The following is a 15,378-nucleotide window of genomic DNA, read 5'->3' as shown; positions in this document are numbered from 1 at the left end:
AGTAGTGGTTGACTAACTGTTACATTTAAGAATCAATATTTTATTTATAAAACTATACATTAAATTTTCAAAAGCTACTTCAAAAGCTACCTATAACTTCAAAAGCTAATAATCCTAGTTTTTAATAAAAGCTACCTCCACCACTAAAAGCTACTTGAACCATTACTTTGCCAAACACTCACATTTTTTGTTGAGTAGTGGTTTGACCAAGTCAAACCACTAAAAGCTACCTAAAAGCTACTCAAAAGCTAGCGCCAAACACGCCCTAAGTCTTGTTAGGAATTGACAATTTTAATTTCATTTACCTATTTTTAATCTTTAATAATATTCTTTTCGTTCTTATTAGTATCTCTTTTATAAAAGTTACTACATACGAGTATTAGAGTTACAAAATTTACATGATATATATTAGCGGTTGTACTATGAACATTCTCTTTAAAACATGCTAAATAATTATAATCATAATTGGCATAGATCAGTAAGTCTTAATTCTTTTGGATGAGCATATAAAACTCAATTCTTAGATTATTTTCTCTAATCAATATTTATATGGTTATGATAAGAATCATATCATGTTGACAAAATCAATAAATCAATAAGTAAGATATGTATTCATATTTTTCTTCATAAAATATATATTTTGGTGCTTATATGCCATATGGTATTGAACTTAGTTAATTATGTTTGTATGTCAGCATAAAACTCTTAAAGTACATTGGATGACAATTTGTTGGTAGAAATTAGAGTATTTTGATTTGTGGAATCAGAAAAATTATGCCTATGTTTGGGATATGATTGACCTCTATTACTGTTCCACTTTAAATGTTTGTGATCATTATAGTATATTATATTTTTAATTTCTTACTACAACAATACTTTATGACTAAATAAATTTTTAAAATGTATTATTAGTACATTGTTGGAACGACTGTACCCTAACCTATTACTTAAACTTTTAGAAAATATTATTAGTACATACATTGCTCCAACCGATCAATGACTATGACCCCAAGCAAAAACAATTTTCAATTGTCAATAAAATGATTCTAAAAACAAGTACGTTCTCATCGTATAATATATTGTTAAGTCATGTGAACAACAACATAGTTGACTTGTACCTCCTTAATTATAATCTTCGTGTTGTCCTAACTAACCATATGATGATAAAAACGAGCTAATATCCGTTTATTCATGGACAATTTGAAAAATCTATTACATAAATTCGACTCAATAAGATTTAAATTTTCAGAAGGAAATTTAATATGGTTTTAGATCAAGGAAATTTAGTTGCAGATTATCTGGTTTTAATAGGACATTAGACAAATTTGTAAATTTGTAAGTTTTCTTCAATTCTGTTTAATAAGTTAGATTTTGATTTTGAGACAAGACGAATAAAACCTTTTCAACCTTAATATTTTGTGTCCAATTTTGTCCATTATTATTTTTTTCAGGTAATAAAACCAAAACATCACAACTATTATAGGCCACCCAATATAATAGGAGTACTATATAGTATATATCCTTTCAAAAGACATTTCAGATCAACTGTACTAATTTACTAATTAAGCATGTTACAATATGTCCACGTGGAAAATTTTACTTGCATGATTGCATCCTACATTTCTTTATTTTAAAATCTATTCCTCTTGACCCTAATAACACCTGTAACCCTAATTATAGTCAAAGCTTAATATCTGTTACCAGATTAATCGAAAGCAAAACTTAAGCAAAAACAGGAAGAAGAACACAGAGATTTACTTGCTATCATTGCTCTATCCGCAGAGTCTTTGAGCTCAAGCACTAGAACTAAAACTTCATTGAATTGAATCAAAAGATTACGGAGAGTAACTGAGTTGTGTTTATTACAAATTGAATGAATAGAAAAAATAAAGAGAGTAAGCTTTTATACTAAGCTACTACTGTTCTAACTAACCAGAACAAGAAATAAAGGTGTGACTTAATACTCCAACTACCAAATGCTGACGTGGCAAGTTGGTTGTTACAACTTTATATTTCACATCCCCCCTCAAGCTTGGGGTGGAGTAAAACATTCCAAGCTTGGGGACTTCAACAGGTTGAACTGAGGTGAAGGAAGCACCTTTGTCATAATGTCAGCAATCTGAGAACCTGTAGGTAAATATGTCAGTTGAATCAATCCTTCAAGCACTTTATCTCTTGTAAAATGGCAGTTAATATCTATGTGTTTGGTACGCTCATGGAATACTGGATTTCTGGCAATATGTATAGCAGACATATTATCACAGTGAAGGGTTACTGGTTGCAAATCAGAAATGCCAAGTTCTTCAAGTATTCTGACCAACCATGTAACTTCAGAGGAAGCAGAGGCCATAGCCCTGTATTCTGCTTCAGATGATGACTTTGAAGTAGTAGGCTGCTTCTTTGACTTCCAGCTAATAGGAGAACAACCCAACAGTATTACATATCCAGTAATTGACCTTCTGGAATCCACACAAGCTGCCCAATCCGAATCACAAAATGCTTGCAGCTTCAAATCAAGACCACCCTTGAAAATGATCCCTTGACCAATTGTAGAAGCAACATAATTCAGAGTATGAGTCAAAGCCTGCAGATGAGAATCCCGAGGTGACTGCATGAACTGACTTAGACTATGCACTGTAAATGCTAAATCAGGTCTGGTATTAGTCAAAAATTTCAATTTCCCAACCATCTTCCTGTAGTAAACTGGATCATCCAAAAGAGAACCGAAATCAGCCTGTAACTTAGTATTCAAAGGAAGAGGGGTGGATACAGATTTAAAAATCTCCAGTCCACTGTCATCCAGAAGTTCCCTGGTGAATTTGGCTTGAGACATAGTAATACCAGCTGCAGAATAACCAACTTCCATTCCCAAAAAATAACTGAGGTGTCCTAAATCCTTAATGCTGAAAGTAGTGTGAAGATGAGACTTCAAGGCTTGAATCTGAACCAGATCATTTCCAGTTATAATCACATCATCAACATATACAACTGTGATTGTAACATGAGAACTAGATAGCTTCAGAAATAAGGAGTAGTCATTCTTAGATTGAACAAACCCCAAAAACTTCAATTCAGCAACCAATTTCTCAAACCATTGTCTACTAGCCTGCTTTAAACCATACAGAGATTTCCTCAACCTACAGACTTTATTACCAGGATTAGGAACACCTTAAGGCAGTTTCATGTAAACCTCTTCATGTAAATCTCCATGAAGAAAAGCATTATTGACATCAAGTTGAAAAATATTCCAACCATGATGAGTAGCAATGGCAATAATGCTTCTGACAGTTGCCATTTTAACAACAGGAGAAAAAGTCTCCTCAAAATCAATCCCATACTTTTGATTATAGCCTTTAGCCACCAATCTAGCCTTGAATCTTTCTATAGTTCCATCTTTCTTGAGTTTTATTTTAAAAACCCACTTGCATCCTATAGCTTTCTTCCCTTTTGGTAAATCAACCAATTCCCAAGTTCTGTTTTCTTCAAGTGCCTTCAGCTCCTTTTCCATTGCAAGTACCCAATTAGAGTTAGTCACAGCTTCTTTATAGGACACTGGTTCTTTCATACAAGATGTTTCTGCAATCAATGCTTTGGATTACTACCTTTGTCAATTATTATGTGCAAGGTGCAACAAAGGGGTATTATTTGTGAGACATAAAATATTCTTTTGTTATACATAATAATTAACGGAGGTAGCATATAAAGTGAAATATAATTTAACAATCTTTTACGTGATTATACTCATATTTGTTTTTCTATATATTAATAAATATATTTTTAAATTCATCAATAATTTAATAGTTAAAACATTACATTTAAGGTGAAAGCTACTGAATAAATCCCTCGTGAACATGGGCATTATTTATTAAACTAGTTAAAATAAAGTATTAACACATTTTCATATTTTTATTAGTATTAGTTTTAAATTGCTGAAAGTGCATAATTTGGTTTTTTTTTAATAATAATAATTTTATGTAATGATGACTAGGTGTATTGTTTTAATTAATTAATCGTTGAAGAGGCTTTTCATCAAATTGGATACTCATGAAACGAGCTAGGATGTGTCTGTTCACATTTACTAAACTGAGCTGAACTGAACTGAACTGATTGGAGCTGAACTAACTGAACTGAGCTGAGTTGAATTGAATATTTTATGAGAGAGGGAAATTAGGAGCTGAACTGAACTGAACTGGTTGGTGCTAAACTGAACTGATTAGAGCTGAATTGAACTAAAATTAAGTAAATGTGAACAAACCCGTAAGCATAAATTAGAGACCATCTAAAAGAGAGTACTCCGCAATTAATTTTAGGCCAAACTTGTTATTTTAATTTTAAATTTTTTATATTGTTTTAGGTCAATTACCCTTAACAAAAGTAGTCTTTATATACAAATCGTGTAGTTAAATGATAGGTGAGATTGATTTTTTTTTTTTTTTTTTGGGGGGGGGGGGGGATTGGTAGATGATGCAAATAGTTAATTTCAAATGAAAATATTACAAAAGGAGTCTAAGGAATCTGTTACAAAAGAGATCGATATAGACCACCGACCAATTGCATGAACAAATGGACAACCAGTCTAATAAAAGAAATTTGTTACAAATGTTAAATTTTCAGTTCTTATCACTTTTGTGAAACATATACAAATAATACAATAGAAGTAATAGAACAATGGTCAACAGTTCTTATCTATATACTTCGTATTGTGTAAGGCGGTTCGAGTTATAATTTTTTTTTTTACTAATCTTAGGATTATATTAGTCAGTCTGTTTTCTTAAGGGTTACACTTATTTCGATCCGTCATTATTTGAAATATTAAACTTTTGTTTTCGACGAAATATTAGAGTATACTTTAATATCATATCTCCCTTTGTGATTTTTTTTAAACATGTCTCTCTTTATCGTTATTACTATTTTCATCTAATATTTTTTTAATAGTATGTTAACTTCATTATCTTTTCTTACAATTATACTTTTAATACCTCAACTATACCATTTAGATTTTACTATAATAAAGTCAATTCAATAATATCTTAAATCTAGGTGACGGTTAAAAGGTTGAGATAACATAATGAGGATTTGCAAACCCAAGTAAAGAAATTGGTGTGTCATGACATCAATTTGAAAGCACTAACTTAAACAATAATTCGGCAAACAAGAGTATTTATTGTATTTATAGAATCGTTTTCAAATATTGATACATCACTATAAATACAATTAAGAATTTGAAAGTCGATGAAAGAGTTAAGGAATTAAGAAAAATATATATACTATTTATTCAAGAAAATATATTTATCTATTTATACTATATATTAAAAGCGTTTCAAAAAGACTTGTGTATGTGCCAAATTATATGAATGATTATAATCTAAATTATATGAGGTTCAAATTTTGGACTATAAATAAAACTTTTACTCCATATGTATTTATAAAATACAATAAACTTTAAGTATTTATACAAGATTTTCTTGGACTACCCACATGATTTAATTATATATTTGAAATAACATATAACATACATGTTGTTTTATTATATACGAAGTATATTATTCATACCATTTTTAAGTTTTGACAACATTTTGTTATATATATCAACAGGGTCGGTGATGAGGCTGTGCAACCAGCCCCACCGCACAGGGCCCCCAAATTAAAAGGGCCCCAAAATCCAATTTACAATATATCATATAGGCTGCATTAAAATTTCACAAAATATGTTGTAGCGTAGTGGTAGAGCGGCAAATCACAACCGTGATTCTTACCCACCTAGAGTAGTAGGGTTTGAATCTCATGTGAACCATTTTTTTAGTCCAAGGTCCTTTTTTGTGTTTAGTTCTAACTTCTAAGTCCTTAGTAACTCTTTATGTTCTACGTGCTTAGCACCTCAATAAAGCTTAATGTATTAGTCCCAATTAATTATCTAAAGTCTGAATGTCTATTTATTTATTTATTTATTTATTTTGAACTTATTCAAGTCTTGATAAGTAGTATTTTTTATCTTTCATGAATTAACTATATCTCCCATCAAATTAAAATTCATCCTCCTTTCACTTGTTGCTACGTGTATAAAAATTCACCATTATCCTTAATGCTAAAACATTTCACGATTTATATCACATATTGTATAATCATTTATATTAGCTTCCTCCTTCAAAATTAAAACTTGATATATTATTTTATACTTATCCGTATTTTGTTATTAGCTTCTTATTTAGTTTTCCACAAGTGAAAATTGTACTTTACCTTACAAGAAAAAAAAAACAAAAAAATATAAAATTAGAATTTCACTCTATCTTATTGTTAAATTTTTTATTAAAAAAAATAATATCAATATTGGGGCCTAATTTTTAAAATTAGCACAGGGCCCCCAAAATATACGGGACGGCCCTGTATATCAAATTATTTCAATCTTTGCATCTAAGATTACCCTTGAGCTCTGACACATGTCCTTTCTTGTTTAGTATATATAGCAATAAAGTTTGGACCCTTGGGATCTAGCATAGTAAATCTTTTGGTCTCAAATCATCAATCATTTGGTTGGAGGTGCTTTGAAATTTTTAGGGTTATGATTTTAATCAGCTTTAAATTAATTATATTTTTTCCTCACCAAAAGTGCAATTTATGTGGAGAAAAATAGAAAAGATGAAGCTAGAAGGATTCTCCAGCAAGTGAGTGAAAAGGATAATATAGAACAAACCATGGTCATTGAAGGATTTGGTATACATGGGTAGATAGGAGCAAGTTGACTTCTCCAATAACAACATTTGTAAATATAAGCCGTCTACCATTCAATAATATCGCACTATTTGTAGCCACCTTAGTACCTTACCCATCTTTGTTGCTCTTGACACAATAATTTTATGGTCATGTATTATTCCAATCAGCCAACAGCTCACAATAAGCTCCATAACTCACAACAACTCACTATATGAATATTGTTTCCAATATTCATAGTAGCAATACAAATATTCATTAATTAATATCTTAAGTCCTGTTATATTTGGTAAAAAAAATACTACTGCTGATCGCCATCTTGTTAAGAATGATTTTAGAGGTAATTAATAATAATAATAATAATAATATTAATATTAATAATAATAATAATAATAATAATAATAATAATAATAATAATAATAATAATACGGTACACAAACTTATATGGGTTAATAAATGTATACATATAACATTACAAGCAATACATGTATAATATTTCTGCAATATATATACAAAAATAGTAGCAATTCAAATATTCATTAATTAATATCTTAAGTCTTGTTATATTTAGTAAAAAAATACTATTGTTGATCGCCATCTTGTTAAGAATGATTTTAGAGGTAATTAATAATAATAATAATAATAATAATAATAATAATAATAATAATAATAATAATAATAATAATAATAATAATACTACTACTACGTTACACAAATTTATATGGGTTAATAAATGTATACATGTAACATTACGAGCAATACATGTACTATATTTATGCAACATATATACATACATACATACATATATATATATATATACATACATACATACATACATACATACATATATACATACATACATACATACATACATGTACTATATATATATGTATGTATATATATATGTATGTATGTATATATGTGTATGTATGTATGTATATGTGTATATATATATATATATATATATATATATATATATATATATATATATATATATATATATATATACACTTGATTTATTTTGGAATGAATTTTGGGAGTTGTGAGTTAGGCCCTGTTCACTTCACCTTAAAAAAAATTAATATTTGGTATAAAAATTTCTGTTTAGTAAAATTAATTTTAATTCAGTACAAACAATTTCAGTTCAGAAAAAATAATTTCTTTTTAGTAAAAATATTTTTAGTGCAGTAAAAATAATTTCACTTCAGTAAAAATCGGTATACTTAAAGAAGAAATATAATAAAAAATCAGTAAAAATAATTTCTTTTCAGTAAAAATAATTTAAGTTCAACAAATATAACTTCAATTCAGTAAAAATAATTCTAGTTCAGTAAAAATAATTTCAGGTCAACAAAAATAAGGTAAAGTAAACAGGGCCTTCTGAAACAAATTTGTAATGTTACTACTCCCTCCGTTTTTAAATACTTGCTCCATTTCTATTTTTCCACTATTCAATTGTCCTAGTTTGACTAATGTTTGTGATTTATACATAAGAAAAAATATAGTCCTGTGGGTACTTGTCGGAATCATCTCAATTAATAGATTATTAATTTTTTGATAAATTTATTTAAGAAGTTAATTAACTCCTAATTATAGATTTAAACATAGTTAATTAACAATTAAATAATTGAAAAAAATAATTAAATAAAAAACTCTTACCACAAGCCACCCCACCTCCTCAATCACCAGCTCCACCAACAACTTCCCTCCCCCAGCCCCGACGACTTAGCGCCAGCGAGCCCAGCAATCCCACATGGTCGCGGCCTATTCTTACCCTGCTATCGCCCTCCCCCCCCCCCCCCCTCAAACCACCAACACCGTAACCCCATTCCCCTCAACTCCCCCCGAGTCATCATCACCGAAATCCTTCTCCTTCCCCACGAAAAACCCCCAAATCTGCTCCTCCACCACCGAAATACCCAAACGCTCCTTCCTCGGCCGTCAAAAACCCAAGCTGATAGGGTTTTGGTGGGGTTTCAATTGGTGGTCTTACATGGTGGTTGGGAGTTGAGGAGGGGAGAGGGAGGGGTAAGGATGTTGGAATTGGTGTCGTTGGTGTAAGGGAGGGAGCTGGGGCGCGGCAAGGGTCGCCGAAGTACGGACGACTGGGAAATGGGTTTAGCAGGGATGGGATACGGTGGCCGGTAGATAGGGGGCTGATTTTTTTTTAATAATTAATCATAATAATAATAAATATAAAAAGCAAAAAAAAAATAAAAATTAAAGTGTCAAACCAATAGAATTACAACATGTGTCCCATACCTACTAATCAAGTCATCAACAAGTTATAACCTGTTTATAGTGGATACTCCCCAAAGTTTGTATTATTTAGAAATAATTGAAAGTTTGATTTGTTTTTAGCGGACCACTTAAAGTTTATATTATTTTTGACAATTTTTCCTTTATTTTATTCTACTGTAAAATTTATTGAAAGTTGAATATCTACTCAACTAGAAAATTTATGATCATACATTATTGAAATCACACTAGAATACTAGATTATTGCAGGTGAAGAGAACAAATCTTTTTTTTTTTTGAAGAGAAGCTCCAAAAGGAGCAACTAACTTTCATTCATAGGGAGATCTTTGTTCAAAAGAGACACAATACAAGCTGGAAAATCTGATAACCAAACACTACTACCAATCTCCCAGGGCAAGCAATGAGCTAAGCCATGAGCGACCTTATTGCCTTCCCTATGAATAAAGCTCCACGACACACTACGAAGAAAAGAGAAAACATGATAATTATCATCTAAAATAAGGTGGAGACTGCTTCTCCCCCTCTCTCGCGCCACAATTGCGTCAATGATAGCTAGACAATCACTTTCCAACCTAACCCGAGAATAACCAGCTTCAATTGCAACCTTTATCCCCAAATAAATCGCCTTTGCTTCAGCTATGCAAGGCTGCCATCTTTCCTCTGTCCTCCACGCTGCAGCCAGTAAGGCCCCTCCACCAGAATCACGAATCATGGCCCCTGCACTAGCACCAAGACCCTCACTAACACCCCTATCCACATTAACTTTAACCCAGCCAGAGTTCGGTAGCTTCCAACGCTGCTTAGAACCGCCCCCCATCAACACTTTGGGCTGCTCATCCCCCTGCAACTCAATAAGTAACTTAGACACATACTCCATCGAGCGCTTTGGTTCACAACGAGTCCCTTCAAAAATCCATTTGTTACGAGCAGACCAAATTTCCCAACAAACTGTCCTAAAGAGAGCAGGTTCATTCGAGGGTGATCGCTCAAAGCATTTTCTCGCAAAATCCCCAAACGAGTCAAAGCAGCTATTCCCCACCTCCCCAATCTTACACTCATCCCATAAAAGCTTGGCAACAATCAATCTCTAAGGGCGTGCAACTCGGTTTCTTCAGCAGCACCACACAAAGAGCAAGTGGTGACTCTCCCAGGTAGTCTCTTCCCAAAGCCCACCAAGGTCGGTAAAGCTCCTTTCACAGCCTTCCAAAAGAAAATTTTCACCCTAGGAAGGGTGTTAGAACTCCATACTCTTGTCCAAAATTGAGCAGCAGCAGATGAAGGTGAAGCCTCATCCCACCTCGAGTCCCCAAAACTTTCCCTGTACGCAGACCGCACAAAATAATCCCCCCTTCTCAAGGTCCCAGCAGATTGAGTCATCAGGAAGCCTCACACTAAGAGGGATGCTGAGGATACGATCCCCCTCAAAAGTAAGAAACAACATCTTAATCTTCTCGATGTTCCACGTTGCTGTCGGGAGGTGGATTAAATCACAAACTTTCAGCTCTTCATCCGAATTTCCTTTAGGGGAAATAACCATCCTAGACTGAGTACCAGGAATCCACATGTCTTTCCAAACTGAAATATTCATGCCATCTCCTACTCTCCACTTCAAGCCTCTTTGCACAACCCATTTCACCCCCCAAAGACCACGCCAAGAGTAACTAGGAGAGCTACCAATTTCTGAACTTAGAAAGTCACCATTCGGAAAATATCGAGCCTTAAGAACCTTAGCTACCAAAGAATCTAGAAATTGCAAGAGCCTCCATGCTTTCTTACCAATAAGAGCCAAATTAAAATGCTTGAAATCACGAAATCCCAAACCCCCAACCGCTTTAGGCTCACATAATTTCTTCCAAGCAATCCAGTGAATTTTACGTTCACCTTTTCTTTGTCTCCACCAAAAATTATCCACCATAGAACGCAAATCGTCACAAAAAGAGGAAGGAAATTTGAACACACTCATTGCGTAGGTCGGGATCGATTGAGCTATAGCTTTAATCAAAACTTCCCGGCCCGCCTTAGATAAAAATCCCCCCTTCCACCCTTGAAGCCTATTCCACAGCTTCTCACTAATACCCTTCGTAAGAACTCGCTTCGACCTCCCAATTACCATTGGGAGACCTAAATACTTGTCATGCACCTCCACAATATTCACTCCAAACAAATTTGCCAAATCCTCCCTCCTATCCACTGGAACCCCTTTACTAAAAGTCACCGTAGTCTTTCCAAAATTCACCATTTGTCCCGAAGCTACCTCATACGTATGCAAAATATCCCGGATAGTGTAGAGAATATTTCAAGCATTACCCTTAGCTTAAACCCCACTGTGATCATACACTAAAGTACGGTGGCGTCCAAAGGGAAAGAAGATAGAGCAAAAGAGTCGCCAACAAGTTTTAGAAACTTGTAAACCGTTCACGAGGTGAAGGTTACACCCCTTAACGATCCAAGAGATCGTCAACTCCAATAGGTCTGGAACCATGACTGGTAGTTCGGGGATGAAGGTACAAATCCAACCTAAAAGAGATTGAACCTGCCCTAATAATAGGCCTCTACTTTATTCTGATCGTATTCATGTGCGCTTTCTGACTAACATGCAATCAATAGGTTTACCCTAAACCTGTTTATCTATGTTGGTTGAATATTAATGCACAAATAAATCTATTATTGGCGATCACTTGAATTATAATCAAATTAACCCTGAACAAGATTATTAATTATCTTATTAAGCGTGATTACAAGTACCAATTCCCTTTAAACATGCATAAAAGGTGTGATCAAGCAATAACAATAAATATATATCAAGCAACATGATATAAATAAATAAATCATAACAATTATAACAATAATAATCATATTAAAGCATAATATTAATAGCAAGATCCTAGTCATGATACTAACAAGATTAATAACAAACCCTAGCATGTCACTAAGCAATAAAGATCAAATATATAGCCCTAACATGATACTAACATGAATATTAGGAAAGAAAGTAGGAAGCATCGCAGGAATCATAATTGTCATATTTGATATTATAACCTTTTCCCTAAACATAATACTAGGAAGATCAAAACGCCCTAACATGACGCTAGGAATCATAATAACAACCTAGACATGATTTCTATATCATAATAACAATAAAATCAATTAAAGCACTTACTTGGATGCCTCGTATCTCTTTCTAATAACAAAATACACACGTTAGTAATTTCAAGGAAAATATAAAATCAAACAATTAAATTAAATAATTGAAAGAGAGATTTGGGACCATACCCTCATAAATTAAAACCTTTCACGTCTAGGGCGAAGGCAACTTCGAACTTGGCTAGGTATGTCTAGTGCTAATGTATGAGGAATTGTGTTTGTAAAAAGCTAGGCTAGAAAGAGAGAGAGAGAATCAAGAATTTCTTGATGAGAGTTGGTGATTTAAAAAAGGGAAGATATGACCTCTATTTATAGAGAAAAAAGAGAGTCGAAAAATAAAGAAAAGAATCCGAATTCGAATCGAAATAGAACTCGGTGGACAGCAGTTTTTGCGGATTTTGTTTTTATCATATCTTTTGATCTATAATTTCAAATAAGACATATAGTATGTCGTTGGAAAGATCTTGAAGTCTACTATCCAACCCAATTAGAATCAGATTAAAATATTTTGTATATAAAAAGATATGGCCGAAATAGTAGGACGGTGTCAATTTTTGGCTAGAATTTCATATCTCATTCATATCTTTTTCTTTATATCTCGGATTTAATATTATAATATATCATTGGAAAGATAATTTCAAGATCTATCCAACCATATAAAAATTGGATAAAATTTATGAGGCAAGAAAATAAAATCTGTCTTTGAACATCTTTAAATTCGAATAAAACTAGGATTTAAAAAAAAAGGAAAGTTTTTAAAAAGGAAAGTTTATTTAACTCAAATTCTTTAATCTTATCTTTTCAAAAAGTATAATTAAGATCTTTTAAAAACTTATAGAAGCTTCTAATCAATCCTAATTAGTTTAGGAATATGATTAGACCTTTGGACCCTCCACATGATCATTGGGTCGTAGGTAAAAGCCGGTTTTGGCCCAGTTTAGTATTTTGGCCATAACTTCCTCATTATTCATTGGAATTGGGCTTATAATATATCGTTGAAAAGGTCTTTTCAAACCCCATCCAACTAAACCATTATTGGACCCTTATAATGGACCAAACTAAACTGGAATGCACGTTTTTTAAAAATAAGGTAAGAAAAGAAATATTTTTAAAAACAGAAAGAAGAGATATTTTAATAAAAACATGCTCATCACTAGAATTTTCACACTTTTGCTTTGTTCGATAATCAAACGACATGAAAGGTATTCATCACTGGGTTTGATTTTGGGGAGACACATTTGGGTGTCTACAGATAGTATTAACTTCCTCCACCTTGGCCTTGGAAAAAATAACACTATCATCTGCAAAGAACAAATGAGATATGGTAGGAGCTGACGGAGCCACTCGAATGCCATGAAGATGTCCTAACTCAACTGCCCTCGAAAGGAGGCCTGACAACGCTTCCGCACATAAAATAAACAAGTATGGGGATAGAGGATCACCTTGCCATAAACCCCTAGATGGAGTAAACTCCCCCGAAGGTGCCCCATTTATAAGAACCGAGAATGAGACCGTCGAGACACAATGCATCACTCTATCGATCCAACTCCCCATTTTCTCGATTACAGCTTTAACAAAAACCCTATTCCACCCTATCATACGCCTTTTCCATATCAAGCTTAAGAGCCAACAAACCACTTCCACTCTCTTAATTTTTCATATAATGGAACAACTCAAAAGCAACCAGAATGTTATCCGTAATCAACCTACCTGGGATAAACGCACTCTGATTAATGGAATTAATCTCAGAGAGGAAAGTTTTTAAACGATTTGCTGTAAACCTTAGTAATTAATTTATACACCACATTGCAAAGACTTAAGGGTCTATACTCAGTCATTTTATCCGGTTCCTTCTTTTTTCGGGATAAGCACAATAAAGGTCTTATTAATCGTATCCGGCATCATATCACCATTAAGGACACTAATAACCAAAGAATTAATAGCAGGACCAACTATATGCCAATAAGTCTGAAAAAATAAAGGGCACATACCATCCGGACCCGGCGCCTTCAACGGGTGCATTTTCTTAAGAGCTTGAAGAACCTCTTCAGCCGAATAGGGAGCTGTTAGTCTTGCATTCATGTTCGCTGTAACTCTTTTATAAATTCACACTAAAGCCGCAGCAAAATCAATCAGTTGTGAGGAAGTGAATAAGGTTCGAAAATAATCCTTTGCCACTGATTTTATATCCTCCTCCTCCACGTGCTTGACTCCGTCCTCAGTTAACAAAGAAGTGATGTGATTTTTACACCGACGCTGGGAGGCTTTACGGTTAAAAAAACTGGAATTGCGATCCCCATCCTTGAGCCAAAGAGATCTCGATCTTTGTCTCCAATAAATCTCTTCTTGATGAAGCAACTTGCTAATATCCCTCACAACCTTCCTTCTCTCATTCACTTGGGCCTCCGACCTTCCCCCTCTATTCAAAACTCCCAGTCTTTTTCTTTTTCTCCTATTCTCCTTGAAAATTTTCCCGAACTCCTTATCACTCCAAAATCGCAACTCCTCCGCACAAGCAGCAATTTTATGATCAACAGACGCACCACCAAGCTGCCAAGCACTTTCAATGACCTCCTCGCAACCCTCATGATCTATCCAAAGCTGCTCGAACCTAAAAATTTTCTCCCCCGATTTAGTAGTAACCTCCTTCCCCTTATCCAACACTAGTTTAATAGGAGAATGGTCGGACCATTCTCTTTCCAAGTGCAGTAATTTCACATATGGGAAGCATCTCACCCACCTTTCACACGCCAAAGCCCTATCAAGACGGCACTGCACATTGTCCTCCCCGCTTTGTCCATTGTCGTAAGTAAACTCATACCTAGAAAAAGGAACATCAATGAGCTGACAAGCATCAATCGCATCTCTGAAATTTCCTATTTGCCAAAGAGCTCTGTCTCGGCCCCCCTTCTTCTCAGATTTGGAGAGTATTTCATTAAAACCACCCAAGCAAACTCATGGCAAATCATCCCCCCCAGCCAACTCAGTCAACAATCTTCATGAAAGATAGCGATTGGCAACCTCAGGCCACCCATAAAACCCCGTACATCTCCATTCCGAGGACCCCAAACCCTTCAGGACAGTAACATCAATATGATGTAAAGACATTGAGCGCAACTTCACATCAACCCCTTTCGCCCAAAGTAAAGCTACACCCCCCGATCTACCACAACTATCCACTGCAAGATCCTCATACCCTACTAGTTTACCCTTAATTTAACCATCTCACCACTACTCAACTTCGTCTCCATTAAGAAAATAAGAGAC

This window comes from Chenopodium quinoa, unplaced genomic scaffold (assembly GCF_001683475.1).
Source record: "Chenopodium quinoa cultivar QQ74 unplaced genomic scaffold, ASM168347v1, whole genome shotgun sequence".
NCBI lineage: Eukaryota > Viridiplantae > Streptophyta > Magnoliopsida > Caryophyllales > Amaranthaceae > Chenopodium > Chenopodium quinoa.
The sequence above is the reverse complement of the archived record's forward strand: the minus strand, read 5'-3'. Positions refer to the sequence as shown.